Genomic DNA, 15,444 nt, shown 5'->3' with positions numbered 1-15,444 from the left:
CTCTACAAGTGTGACATCAGCGGTCATGGAGAGTCTCCATCCAGCTGGATCACTGTCACAGGTGACACACTCACCTGTCTGTGTTTCTGCAGCTTTCAACATTCACAATGTGACGACAACTTAATGACTGTGTTTGCTTTATTTTAGACAAACACACCACCACACCTCCACCTACATCCACCTCTCCTCCTGGTTCCACCTCCATCACTCTTCCTCCATCACTCTCTCCTGCTGTTCTCTCTGTGTTGTCATGTGTTGGATCAGTCTGTGTTGTGGTTCTACTGGTGTTACTGGTTCTGCTGGTGAGACAATGTGTTCACAGGAAACCTGAAGGTGAGACTCAGACTTGTTTTTTTTAACTGAAATTTTAAAACCTAGTATAATTCAGTTTATTTTTTATCTTTCTTCATTACATGTGAATGTTATCAATTGGTGTTCTTTGTTTTTGCGTTAAAGGTCAGATACCTAATATATCTTTTTTCTTTGCTCATGAATTTTGGTCATTTTAGCTGAAAAGGAGAAAACTTCAGAAGACAACATCACATATAGTGATGTCAAAATATCCAATTGCCAACAACAGATTGCCCAACAAAACAGAGGTAAGTTTTTTCTTCTTTTATCTTTTTTTTTCTTTGTAAAATAAGTTGGATTTTTTTGTACATTGTGGATATTTGTTTATAAGGTGAGGTTAAGTACAGAAGGAACACTTAGTCTGATACATCTTCAGTGCAGTAAAAAAGAGGTACACTCTTGTATCTCCAAAATAAGTTCAATAAGGTGAGATCGCTTGCTTATTAGAAGAAGTTAAATATGATTTATGATTCATATGTTCAATTATATATGTACAGAATCAATAAATCTTGCGGTTAAACTCAGATGGCCCATCAAAGCAGAACAAAATCCCAGCAGTGATAGGGATTAGGGCTGGACCCCCCAGAGTCTAGATCCTGGTGGTGGAGATAAAGATGGAGGCTTGGATGGAGCCTCAGTGATGAGGGAAAGACGGCAAGGCTGTGAAGGCTGTGAAGGCTGATTGGCATGAAGAAGACCAGCAGAAAGATGACTGGACCAGAGCAGTGATGTCAAAATCAGCTTGACAGCGTTGGAAAGTGGAAGTGACGTAAAGCTTAGATTACCTGCCATCACGCAGGAAACAGAAATTGGTGACTTCAGAGCTCCCATACTGAACTTAGCATTCATACATTTTCCTTCTGTGCAGTTTTTGTGGAAAATAACAGTACAGATCAAAAACAGTTTTTTGTAGCATGCGTGTTAATTTCTGTGCATTACAACATGGGAATCTCTGCAGACTGAAGTGGACATTAGGTGAACTGTAATTATTAATATTTCAGGTGTCATTCTCAGAGGATAATTGGCTTGTTCTTTGTTCTTGTCGGAGGACCCATTTGCATTGATCGTGCCAGTACTCTGGAGTCAACCTTTAGTGACACTATACTGCTGTGTACCTTTGCAATATGTAGTAGAATTTTAATTTAATGAAGAACAAAGAACTTTTTAAACCTTATTTTTGTGTAAAGTCAGCAAACCTTTTAATTATTATAAGATGATCGACACTGATTTTATATCTCATGACCTTTGACAAAAAAGTTATCTAGATGGTTGTTGAGTGCTTATAATTGTTTGTCACGCACCTTTACAATCTGGTAACATTCATGCATAATAGGAATAAGGGTATATTTTAAACTAGAACATCCCTTATCAGCATAGTTTGAATTATCATGATATTTTTTGACCTTCATCTCCTCAAGAGTTTAAGACCTGGTTTAGTCTGATGCTATGTTTAAATAAGGACATTATGGAGCATGTGAAGGATGATTAGAAGTGTGAAAACATTGCTGTAACACTAAAACAAGCAACTCAGAATTTTTGATACAATAGTTAAACTGTGAAATGAGAGTTTTTAGAGTTTCGTATTATAGTTTAATCCTTTTTTTGATGACCAAATATAGATTTATTTTGTTCAAAACAGCATTACACATCATCAAATTATCTCTCCGTGAAGTCTTACACCTAGTGAGTCTTGTTCTTTGTATGTTTGATTGTTTTTGTGGTCTGTGGTTCACAGAAGCTGACAGCTCTAAGTCGTCTTGCTTCCAGCAACAATGCATGCTGCAACCACTTTACCAATGAGCTGTTAATTACAAAAAAGAGAAAGGAACATGCATTCATTATTATTATCATCAATAATATTATTGAAATGGAATATGCAGTTTTGACATGACTATGATGTGCTACATGGAGAAAATCCGCAACACACAAGTTTAAAAAAAAATGAATAAAACAGAAAAGCAAAAGAAGTTTGTTTTTAAATTAAGTTTTTCATATTATTCACATAAAACCAGAAAACATTAGATTGTGAATACAGGGCTGTAATAAATACACACATACTACATAAATACATAAATACACAAGACTGTGAAGAAAAAGTGTGGAAATATAAAAGGAACATCATATGTCATGTTTTCAGTTAATTAAATCTTTGCCTAATGTTTAATCATTATTATTTAAAAAATCAGAATAAATGAAAGTTTCACTGATCCATAGTATATATATATCCATAGTACTCACTCAGAAGTCTTGTGCTACCTCTCATTTTGCTATATTTTGATAGGAAAATGGTCCTAGGTGCAGTGACTTATGTATAACCATAAATGGGAAGTAGAGTTTATAGGGAAAAACCGAGTTTGTACAATTCTAGTGATCTTGAAAGACCATTTTTGGTATGACCACCTTTATTCTTCAGCACAGTCTCTCAGCCAAACTTTCTTGTCATTTCTTATAAAAGTCTTCCAGACAAACTATCCTGGCTTCTTAAAGGACATCCAAAGCTCTTCTTTGGACTTTTTTCTGTTCTCTGTCAGGATATATCCAACACTGTGTCAATAATGTTGAGGTCCAAGCTCTGGGGAGGCTAATTTGTGATCTATTATGTTTGTTTTTTCTATCTAGACATGCTTTTACTGCATTTTCAGTGTGTTTGGGATCACCGCCATACTAAAACAAATGTTACCAACCAGACGCTTCCCAGATGATATAACATTGTGGTACTTTTCTGTGTTCATATTTCCATCAGTTTGGACAAGATCTCGAACACCAAAGGTTAAAATGCAACCTGAACAATGAAAGAGTCCCCAGCATGAGCTACAGATGGCTGTAGACACTCACTGTTGTACTTTTCTCCTGAAGTCCTACCTACATACTGATGGTGATTTTCTTGTGTAATGTGACATACCTCAGCCTTTAGCTTCCTTAAGAATTGTTTCTTGGCACCCATCAACTGAAGGGCCACACAACACTAGTTCATCATTTGAGTTATGTAGTTAGGTCCCTGTTTATACTTGAATTAAAAAAAGATATTCTGGAAATGGTCAGCTACAAGGAGTGGATTGAAAAGGATGTGGAAAAATAGCAGCCATTGTCCAAAGAAAAACTTTGAAAGACCTTAAAAAGTCTGGAGAAATATTGTTCAATAGCACTTGAAAACACACAAAAGTCTGACTCGTCGGAAGCAAAATATGAAAAAATGACGGGTGATTCAAGACTTTTGCAGTGTTGTAACTGTTTTGTTGTTGCTGTTGTTTGTATTTTTGTGTGTGTGCATAAAGAGTTCTGCTAGAGCAGCAGTTTCAGTCAGCTCTGCTATCAGTTGTACTTCCTGCACTGACGTCCTCTGTGTGTGTTTCATTGTGCAGAGAGTGATCCGGCTGCAGTCTCTCCAGCAGTGAGAACAGACTACGTCACTTATGGGCAAATCATCATCAAAGACAAGAAAAAAAAGTCAGGTACAGCTGATCTTCATTGTCTTCATCATTTTCAGTTCAAACTCTAAATTGTAAAATCGGAATGCTACAAGCTGGTTAGCATGGTGTAATGTTCATAATATCCACCATCCTAGTCTGCTCACATATTGATTAACACCAGGCTCATGAAAACATTTGGAAAGTTTTGTTTGTCTTTGTATTGGCTGCTTTAGAAAGTCAGAATCTGTCCATCCATTCTGTCACCAGGATCCTGGAAGTTATATTTCACTAGCCAAATTTCCTGTCAGCACAAGGAACTGAAATTACACACACACACACACACACACACACACACACACAGTTAGTTTTGCCATGTATATACACTACGGGTCAAAAGTTTTAGAACAATCCAGTTTTTCCAGATTTATTGAAAATTATCCAGGTTAATGTCTCATTGCACTCTGAAATTAAAGCATTTTACAAAAAGACAACTGGAATTCAACAAGAAATTATGGAATCAATTTATATTCTAAAGTTGTGACTCATCAAAGTAGCCACCTTTTGCAGATATAACAGCTGAGCACACGCGTGGCGTTCTTTCTACAACAGAAATCAAATATTCTTCAGAAAGTTCCCATAAATGTGGCACTTGTAGGTTGCGTTGCTTTCACTCTTCTGTCCAGTTCATCCCAAACCAGCTTGATGGGTTTTAAGTCTGGAGACTGTGCTGACCACTCCACGTTTTCAAGCTTACCATCTTCTTTTTTCCTGAGGTAGTTCTGGCATAGCTTGCACTAATGTGTTGGGTCATTATCTTGCTGTGGAATGAACCACTGACCAACTAGACACATAGCAGAGTGTATGATGGTCTGTCTCACCTCTGTTGTTATTTGCTTTTTTCTTGCCATTTCTGTAGTAACACACTACTTTCTACAGCACAATACTGTTCAGCTGATACATGTATGGTATGGTACCATAATCTGTTTCAGCACTTCTTTTATGTTGGAACACATAAACATAAAAACACAGTTACTTACCTCTGGGTCCCAATAACCTGGTTGTTGACACCGTTAGGTTCCCCCAGCTCACAGAGGCCCTCTGAGATCAACAAAGGATGCTGTTTAGGTGTTTAGGCTGTCTTCCTCCTAGCTCATCTCTGCGGGTGCGTATAGAATCCTACCCAGTGTCCCATGTACCGCTCGACCCCTGGAAAGGCTAAATATAGGGGTCAGCCTGAGAAATCCAATGTAGGAATTAGTAGCACCAGCTATCAAGGCTTGATGAACCTCCATTGCTGCAGAACAACTTTATATTGTTAACCCATTTTGTGTTCCCTGAAAGAAAGTCATTTTACATAATACTGAAATTATTTTTCAGTTTTTATGGCTAACCTTACTTTACCCAAACCTTACATCATAATCTTACATCTTCTTTTACTCAGGTAGAGTGTGACTCCTTCAACTCAGGCACTTGTGTTTTGGGATTCTGGAGCCACATCTGGTCGATAGAACATTGGGTAGAATCATAACTGAGGCTTATGTGCCAAAGCATCTCAGATGATGCCAAGATAAGTTCACTATCTAGGTTTGGTGAACACACATTTTTTTTGAGGATGTTACTGTTACTATGAGACATTCAAACTCTCCATGAAAGCAATGAATTATTTTCTAACCTAGTCCTACATGTAAAACCACAACAGCTTCTTCCTGTTATTGACTTTAGCTGGTGTGAAGCTGATAAAATTCTCATTGCTGTGTGTTCTGGTTTGGCTAATAATAGTGATAGGTGAGAAGCTGTTGCTTCTCTGCCTTGTGGTGACTTGCATCAGCCTGTGCTAAAAAAAAAGAAAAAAGAAAAAAAAAGTAACATCATTGTGGTGTTCGACCTTCATTTTTCACAAAACGCCCACCCAGTTCCATGCGGTCATTCTGTGTTTCCATGCAGAGGTATTCAGATGAGATAACTGTGAAAAATTGTTGCAGTTATTGAATTTAACTGACACTTCTAAAACAAATAATCCCTCAACCCTGTGTTGTATCTAAAATTATGGACAGAGGCTTGTTTTTTTTGTTGTTGTTTTTTTTAGTGATCATGTTTAGAAGAGCAGAATATGTTCATATCAGGCAGGGTCGATCAACCATAGCACACTACAAAATAATTACATCATAGTATAATATATAATATAATATATTATAAAATGTTTTAGCATTATTTGATACACGTAGGTTCATAACTTTACATGGTGCTGTGCTCAATAACCCAGTGCAGGACCATCTGTGATGAACTGGCAGAGTTTGAACAGTGCCAGTGGGATTTATGTACAACCTCAGTGTGTCAATACACTTTGAGTAATACACAAATAATAAATTGTGGCAATCACAAGTGGTAAAGCATACAGTATACTGCAATAATGTAACAGTACTATTGCAGCTGCCCTACTTACAGAAATGTGTATGTAGTTTACTCTGCAGAGAGTGATCCAGCTGCAGTGTACTCAGGAGTGAGAACAGAAGACATCAATTACGGACAAATAGCCTTCAGACCAAAGAGGAAAAAAGGTAAAGCTGCTCTGCACCTTTGAACTGGTACTTATACATCACTATTCATTTATACAATTTAAGGCAACAAATTAAGGTGATAAAAGATCTAAAGTCACTTCAAAGTGAATTCAATATGAATGCAATTTCAATTTGAACTCTAAAGACAGCAATGCTACCATCATGGTCTAAAAAAGACTAAAGTAAGACTATCATGGACATGACATAAAAAAATACTATTACGACCAAATGGCCTGATCAACAGTCTGCTGCACTTTTAAAAAGAAGGACTGCATCGACCAGCCCAACAGCACCAAAAGACCTGAAAGACCACCGAAGACAACTAAAGTGCTCGTGTCAGATTTGGAGTTGCTGATTCTCAACACAGCTACTTCACACTGAGCTGCAAATCCCTGTAATGCACACTGGAGGTTACCAACAGATGAGGGCAGAAGAACTACATCATAATATAGAGGTCATACCAAGGCCACCAAAGCAGAAACACTCCACCTCTTAGCTGCACCCAGAAATTTTATCCATAAATGTTAGGAAGAGAATCAGTGATGAAGTGCAGCCATGACAGATTCCAGTTGGAACATGTATTCATCAGCATCATCATCAACAACAAATCAGATTTACTAACAGAAATGCCAATCAGGGTCTTGCTATGGTTGTACAGGGACTGATCGGCCTGTAGCAACAGATCAATGAGGTAATATTTCCATTTCATGTCTATATCTTCAGTTGAGGTCAGCAGCACTCCATCCACACTGGATTTACTGCGTCACTTAATGGTTTGACAGAATTGCTTCAAGGCTGATTGACAGTTTTGCTCCATTGTCTCACTGAATCCTCCCACACTGGAGTTTTTACTTCACACTACTACTACTGTTGGGACTTGTCACCTCACTCCAGAGTCACATAAACCAGCTAAACTTTATAGGACTTCATCTTCATGGCTTCCTTCATCTTCTGAGTTTACCATCTGTTTTGGGGGTTACTGCCATAACACATACCCATAACCTTGCAGCTGCAATTCTATAAAGCAGTTTCAGCTATGAAGGTTTGGAACATCATCCATTTGGACTCACTCTCTCAAGCCTCAGAATGCTGCTGGAGTTCTGCTGAAGATGGGAATTAAAGATCTTGTGAACTGGGCCATCTGTCAGACACAACCAATACTTATCAGAGATGTTGGTGTGCCTGGTTTGTCCAGCATCCTTCCCATCACCTGATCCAACTCAGCATCAGGTAGTGATCACTTGACAGCTCTGGTCCTCTTTTACCTAAGTGGAGAGTCTGTAGTCCAACAACAAAACACCCCTTGGGTTCTTTCCTACCCTGGAAGCAGCCAAGGAGAGAGGTGCTCGTGGGGGAACTGGGGCTTAGCCCATAGGGCCCAGCAACACATAGTCTGAAAGAAATACATGGGCCTGCCCTCCTCTGGGTCTATCACTCACATCAGGGCCAGAGGTCCTACCAGTCCAATCCCTGATTAATCTGGCTTTAAGAGCAGGGAAATACTGTATAAATGTGTTTATGTTTCCTGTAACATCACTCTTCTTTGTGTTTATGCTGGTTGCCTCATGTTTCCTCAGCAGTGATTTTGTTTCTTTGCACAACAAATATACATTTGGTTTTATGTGTGTTTCTCACGTGGTTAGGTGATCACGTGGTGGAATTCACCAAAATGTCAGATGCAAAATTTGACTTGTTCTGGTTTGGTTGCGGCTAACGTGTCTGCTTTCAGTCACAGTAGTTTGAACATTTGATCTCATTAACAGAGAATTGTTAGGGTTTTTTTTTCTTTTGACATTTTGCAATTATGTTTTATCAAATTTTGTAGTCATAAATGAGAATGGAGGATTACTCATTAAAAGTTACTTATAAAAACTTCTCACTGTATATTTTCCCCTTTCATTGCAAATCACCACCCATATTTGTCACGATCCTGCGTCTTTTGACCCAGCGTTTTAAGTTTGAGTTTATTTTGTTCATTAGGTTATCTACAATTCATTTGTTTATTAGATTCCCCTTGTGTATCCAACCCCTGTTAAGTCTCCCTTGTCCTTCATGTGTTTCATGTCAGTGTTTCTTATGTTGTCATGTTTGCGTTTCATTATATTTCCCATTTTATTTTGAAAGAGGTCCTGTGTTCCTGCATTTTGTTTTACTCTTCCCCTGTGGCGTTGTTATGTTCTTGTTGTGTCTACTGTGCCTTTCTGTCCCATGTTTCAGGTCCCTGTGTTCTGTCTCCCCAGTCTGTTAAGTTTACATGTCTTAAGTTCAGTCAGGGGCAGCACGGTGGCACGGTGGTTAGCACTGTTGCCGCACAGCAAGAAGGTCCTGAGTTCAATTCTACCATCAGGCCGGGGTCTTTCTGTGTGGAGTTTGCATGTTCTCCCCATGTTTGCGTGGGTTCCCTCCGGGTACTCCGGCTTCCTCCCACCGTCCAAAGACATGCAGTTTGAGGGGATAGGTTAATTGGATAATCCAAATTACCACTAGGAGTGAATGTGAGTGCGAATGGTTGTCTGTCCCTGTGTGTTGGCCCTGCGACAGACTGGCGACCTGTCCAGGGCGTACCCCGCCTCTCGCCCTATGACAGCTGGGATAGGCTCCAGCGCCCCCCCGCAACCCTGAAAAGGATAAGCGGAAGCGAATGGATGGATGGATGGATGGATGGAAGTTCAGTCAGTGTGTTTCCTGTTTTACTTTCACAGTCTATGTCCTATGTTAATGTTTCTAGTTTTGCTTCCCTTGTCTCGTCTTGCATATTTACTCCCAGCTGTGCTCTCCTCCTGTGGCTCATTCCCCCTCGTTATCCCTCTGTGTATTTAAGCCCCGTGTTTCTCTTTGTCAGTGTTGCGTCCTCCAACATAGCTGTGTGATTCTCCCTGTGTTTTCATGTATGATTTAGTATTAGTTTTCCCAGTTTAGTTTTATTCTTTGTTTCCCTTCCACGCCTGCAATAAAGCTGTTTTTTGAGTTTACTTTTGGTCTCTGCGAGCTTGTGTTTGGGTCCTACTCTTTGCTGCACATAGCTGTATTGTGACAATATTGTACACTTATTTTCTGAAATATCTTTGATAAAGTTAATGCTTTTGACATCTTGACAGGTTGACCACATACATTCATCTTGCTGATTATGATCATTAAATTTTATTTGATTGGGAAGATTCAGTTTAACATGTTTCTAATACAGACCATGAGACTGATGAGCTGCACTGAGTTTAAAGCGGTTTGCTTATTTGCAAAACACTACACAGTTCTACCATACTCATTTAAATGAAACCAAAATGCTATACTGATAAAAGGCTAATAACCAAACATTTTTAAAATCACGAGTTCATTTAACATACAGGAAAAAAGCCATCCAAGCCTACCTGGCCCTGTGAAAAAATGCTGATTATGTGTTTTTAATTTCAGCCACACTGGAGGGTTCACCAGTATGTATGGTCTCTTCAACGTTATGCCAAAGCGTCTTAAATATAATTAAAAGAAATTTTGACTATGGAATTGCTGCTGCAAGTTTGGATCATTGTCGTGCTCCATAATCCAGGTGTGCTCGAGCTTCAGGACATCAACTGATGGTTTTCTCCTGCAAAATGTTCTGATAGAGGATAATTCATTGTTCCTTGAATTAAGCAGCAAAGCAGTACCAGACTGTCACACTAGCATCACCAAGTCTGACTGCTGGTATGACGTTCTGCATTCACAGTGTTTTTAGTTGACATTGGACCATTATCAAAGATGATTTAAACTGTGAAATTAAATCTGGCAGCACTGGCTTCAGTCAGTTCCTCCTGTATTAGGTCAGTTTTAACACCCAGGAAGTGGGATTTTGCTTGAAGCTAACTACTAGCGTTTGAAGGTTAGCAGTAGGTTTAACATTCATCATGTTCACCATCTTCTCGGTATGCTAGCATTTGGTGATTTGGATGATGATGAGGAAAATTGTGAGTTTCTAAGGTTTTTTCACTATAATCCTGGAGCTGTCACTATGAGACGTATGAAGACATGAACAGAAAAGTCTAGAGATCCTTAACTGAGTGTACCGAGCCTCTGAAACTGTCCTTTAATAGAATGAATCAACTTTTTTTGTGAACATTTTTAAAGTTCTGCATGTAAAACCACAGTAGCTACTTCCTGTTTACCCCAGTTAGTCTGAAGCTGGTGAGAATTGTCTCTGCTGTGCGCTCTGGTTTAGTCAATAGCAGTGATCATGCAGTGAGAAGCTGCTTGCTTTGTGCTTTGTGGTGAAGTGCATCAGTCTGCATTGAGAGAAGATGGCAGCTTTGTGGTCGCCCACCTTCCTTTTCACAAAAATACCCCCCAGCTCTTTCTGGTCATTTGTTGTTTTACAGTAGAGATGCTATGAGAAGAGAACTCTAAACATCTGCTGCGGTTTATGCAAGCTATCACTTCATCTAACCTAATGCTTAGATTAAACTAATGCAATGATAAGAACAGATAAATATGCTTCACTTTAATTGGCTGGTCAAAAAAAAAATTCCTTGACTCTGCGTAGTGCATAAAATGGCGGCGAAGACTTGGTTTTTTTTGGTTTTCTTTTTTTATTGCTGCTGTTTGTAATCTGCTCACACTGTTCATCTTCGGGTGGAGTGAGAAAGAAGAAGCTGGCTGTGTCTGAGCTGGTTCCCTTTGAAGTCTGAACTGGGACTGTGTGTGATGCAGAGAGGTGGAGACTGGAGGTCTTGATTGAACTACAAATCTTGTAATCATGTTCCCTGTTCTTTTGTTTGTTTTTAATAACTGTGTGTGTTTGTGTTCAGACTTTAAACCAGAGCCAGACGTCGTCTACTCTTCACTGAAGTAGTCCACCAGTCCAACCACTGACGTCCAGCTGCTGGTCTCTAACTGGTCCACCCAGCACCACCACAGACACATCCATATGTTGAAAAGATTTCTTTTTGATGTGTTGTGTCTTTTATTTGACTTATTACATCCTCCTCCACTTACAAATTCAGGGTTGCAGTGGGGCTGGAGCCTATCCCAGCTGCTGTAGGACAAGACTCAGGGTACACTTTCAGCAGGTCCCCAGTCTTGCAGGGCTAACACAGAGAGAATTCACACCTACGGCAATTTAGAATAATCAATTAACCTAACCCCACTAACTGAATGTTTTTGGACTGAGGGAGGAAGCCAAAGTACCTGCAGAGACCCACACAAACACAAGGAGAACATGCAAACTTCAACATCAGCAATATTAATATAAATATTTTAATATATCTTATGTTGCCAGTAACTTTACTGTTATTTCCTTTCTTGTTTGTTGGATCCAGTATTTGTTCTCATGGCAGTGATCTGGTTTCTTATTAAACTTTTGTTCTCTTGTGTGTTTCTCACGTGGTTCTGTGGGTTTCACTGAGTTGTCAAGTGACAAATGTGAACAGTTCCGGTTTGGTTGTGGCTAACCGAAACACTCTGTCAGTACAGTCAGTTTGAAGATATTAACTTGCACATCAGTGTATAACCATAGACAGTTTTTCATTATGTTACATTACAACTGTTTTTCATCAAATGATGTAGAAGAGAACAAACACAGTGCTGTTAGTAGAAAATCATTAATTGACTGTTTATTATTATCGTTATCAATTATTATTATTATTATTATTTATATTATTATTAGTAGTAGTAGTAATATTGCTACTTGCCCTGGGAAAAATTCATAGTGTCTGTCTCAATACTTTCAGATGAAAACAAAAGCCTTTAGTTTTTGTCTGATAAACTAATAATTCATGAACGTGTGACTCAGAGTAATTACTGGAGCACATTTCCTGACCAGCACAGAGCCCCTCCTCTTAAACCTGTCACTGAAGCTTGAAGTGGCCATGCTGATTGTCTATTGTCATCTACTGTTAAAACTAGGTCACACAGCGGGGCAGCTTTTAAATTTATATTTATAAGTTTATAAATGACATTAATGCCACTAACTGGAGAGATTTCATTTCTCTCTGACTTGGAAGCATCTCAGGATCACTTCACAGTAAATACATTTGGACAAAAGCCAAAGTAACAGTCCGTAAAATCCTAAAAACAAGTGACCTCATTTCATTTGTTTGCTCCTAGTTTAAAGCAGCACAAAGTCAGAGACCTGAAACAGCAACAGGAAATAAAATGAGAGCAGCACCACAAACACATGAAAAGACAGACGGCACGAGGTTTAACCAGTGACTTTGCCTCAATACCAAACAGAAAAACCCTCTTTGATTTAGTACAGATTAATTACTGAATTACAGGAAAGAAAAATAGAATTAATAGATTCCATGACCCCAAATTATTGATTCATAATCATAACAATAATTATAATAACAATAATAGTAGTAGTATTAAACTTCTCAGATCAGACATTTAACCTGATCACAAAGGCCAAAAACTCTGACGCTCACAGTGTTTATTTAATTCCATCATGAAAACATACTTAAGTGAAGATAGTTTTTATCCACAGTTAATTAGAAATAAAATAATGCCATCTTATCAGGAAGTGCACATCCTCATCTACAGTCAAACATAGTCAAACATCTCCCTCTAGTGGCCATAAATAAACAATGCACATTTACGCCGCTAATTCATCAGGACAGCTCAAGACTCAACACTGTACAGAAAAATACTGCCGACATTCTACTGCGTGTCTTTCATATTAAAAGCTCATTGCGAATGAATGGCTGTAAGGCTTTAATGTGAAAATATCAGAGCAAGTTTGAACAACCTTACCAATATAAACACTGAAAATAAACATAAGCTAGAAGAAAATATAGACTCAGTGTGTCTGATTTGTGCTTTTGTATTAATGTAGTTTAAAAAACGGTCAAAGTCAATATTTTATATCAGCTTTTAATGGGTATAATAAAATTATGGTCTATAGGCAGGACTTTGTTTTTCATTTCATAGACTGAAATGTGGGCTCAACATGTTTAGAATGATAAAGATCTACAGAAGCAAATCCTAGACTCCAGTTTTTCATCATTCAGTGCTGCAGTTTGTTTTTCACCTGAAGCTGCCTGCAGCAGAGTTCAGTTGGCGGATTATGGGAACTGAATAATTAGATTACCAGTTACATGTACAAACATGATCATCAGCTGCAAAGATCCTTAAATTTTACCTCTAGGGAAGATCAAGTTAGCATGAATGTGAGAAACAATGAAGCTCTTCTCAACAAAATTATAAAAGTGTTGTTTTTTAGATTAATTTTATTTAGTTTGTAGTTATGTTTTGTTTTTGTCACCTTGTCAGGCTTAAGCTGGCATTGTATACAGATTATTAAACTCTTGAGATGACAAACTCATGAGAAACGTTAGTAAAATTAAACACTTCTTTCAAATTGTACAGCTAAGGTGGACAACAACAAACTACAAATTGATTTTCAGTCAAATCTTCTCTGATGTCCGACTGTTGCAACCAGACTTGATGGGACGGTGGCTGCCTCTTTATACCTGATATTAGTGTTCGTTAGATACATAAAAAAAAACTGCAGCTGTTGATTCAATTTATACCTGTGCACGATGCAAATATGTCTTTATATTTTTAACATGTTGCATTTTAATATTTCTGGATGGCATTGTCTTTGCCTCCAGTAACAGTGTGAGAAATCTTGGAGTCATGTTTGACCAGGATACGTCCTTCAATATCATAACATTTTAAACCAATATGTAGAGCTGCTTTCTGTCATTTGATTGGTAGCTCTAAAATTTCAAAAATCTATTTTCAAAATGACTCTCAGCTCAGATTAAAATTAGACTGAAAACTTTCCTTTTTGATAATGCATCTAAGTTAATGCTGGATGAGGTGACCCTGACTCCTCCCTTAGTAACAATAGAACAGGCCTTGGCTGCTCGGGGATTCCCGTGATGGTTTTAGTTTATTTTTCAGTCATTTTTTTCACTTCCCATGTGTTTACACACTCCTACAGTAAGTGTAACACACAAAGAATCGAGGTCTGAACGTCTGTCTCAGCTGTGGGAAAAATATGACAACCAATAAAATTGGAGGGAACAGCAGTTGTCCTCAACTCACCAGTCTGTTAGTAGGTCAGCAATCACCCGGCCTCAGCAAGCCAATTCTTCCTTTTAGGCTGTTGTATACAGTAGGCCCAGCCTGCACAGACAGACAAAACATCAGCTCAGTAGCATTTTAATAATGGAGAGAGCAGCAAACTGTTCACCATACACATTTATAATCTAAGCCATCTTGAACCTGACCATATGTCACATCTGCACACAGAGACACAATGTTACAGCAGTGTTTACAGTGCGGGCTGCAGAGACCATTATCTGCCAACATCCCTCACCACACAGCCTTGTGCTGTGGGAGGCTTCTTGCTGTTAAAAGGGAGATTTTATTGTCATTACTAAAGGTTTGCTCACAGTGTGACAGGTGGGACTTTCTTTCTAACGGTTCAGTATAAAACACCTTGAAGGAATGTTGATTTGCTGCTATTTGATTGATATGATGAACATTAACTGAAATGAACACAAACCCTAACTTCCCCTCAGGGACTTCTGAGAAACTGACTCATCCATAAACTTGGATTTCAGTCATGTAAAGACTTGTTTTGTTTTCTGTGGAATGAATCCCAGCTGCAGCTCCCACAGCTGCTCCATCGAAGTTGAAGGACAAAGGAAAACTAACACAGTGTAAGATACTTTAGATGAACTTATCATCTTATAGTGAGAGATAAATCAGACTAATGTACAATGAATAATCTGCACTGAGACACTTTAAGATTGTTTAAGATTTGAGTCCGAGGCTGAAATCAAATAGTCAGAACATTCAATGCTCTGTCTTTTCATCACTCGGTGGACATCCATGGAAAACACAATGAGTTGAAGGAAAAGTTCCCACATTGTTCCTTCATACAGGTCATGTAAACATGTATGAATATCTATAACATTATTACCAGGGTTAAAAAATACACAATGATATTTCTCAACCAGTTGATCCTTTAAAAAATGTTAGTCTTTTTATTTTTTACAAAGCCAACATTGCAAAGTGCGTCACAGAGGAAGAACTTAATGTGAAGAAGGTCTTAATAAATAGAGTAACATGTGCACAGGTTTCCGTCTGGACAGCGAGTGAAGAGGGGCTTTCACCCACCACAGTCATGCTTGTGTGTCACTGGAAGA

The 15,444-nt window shown here is 38.5% G+C and overlaps 1 long non-coding RNA gene across 2 annotated transcripts; it reads left to right on the top strand.

Annotated features, from left to right (window-relative positions):
- On the top strand, positions 1-11,664 carry LOC102075548 (uncharacterized). Of its 2 annotated transcripts, XR_003216814.1 has the most exons (6): positions 1-61; positions 148-333; positions 510-599; positions 3,714-3,803; positions 6,233-6,319; positions 11,095-11,664. It is a non-coding gene; the product is annotated as an uncharacterized LOC102075548 (long non-coding RNA). The 2 variants fall into 2 exon arrangements; XR_003216813.1 differs by lacking the exons at positions 1-61; positions 148-333; positions 510-599 and adding an exon at positions 3,006-3,226.
- Positions 11,665-15,444: the final 3,780 nt, after the last annotated feature.

Source organism: Oreochromis niloticus, linkage group LG3, assembly GCF_001858045.2.
Source record: "Oreochromis niloticus isolate F11D_XX linkage group LG3, O_niloticus_UMD_NMBU, whole genome shotgun sequence".
In the NCBI taxonomy this organism is placed as follows: domain Eukaryota; kingdom Metazoa; phylum Chordata; class Actinopteri; order Cichliformes; family Cichlidae; genus Oreochromis; species Oreochromis niloticus.
The sequence above is the reverse complement of the archived record's forward strand: the minus strand, read 5'-3'. Positions and strand labels throughout refer to the sequence as shown.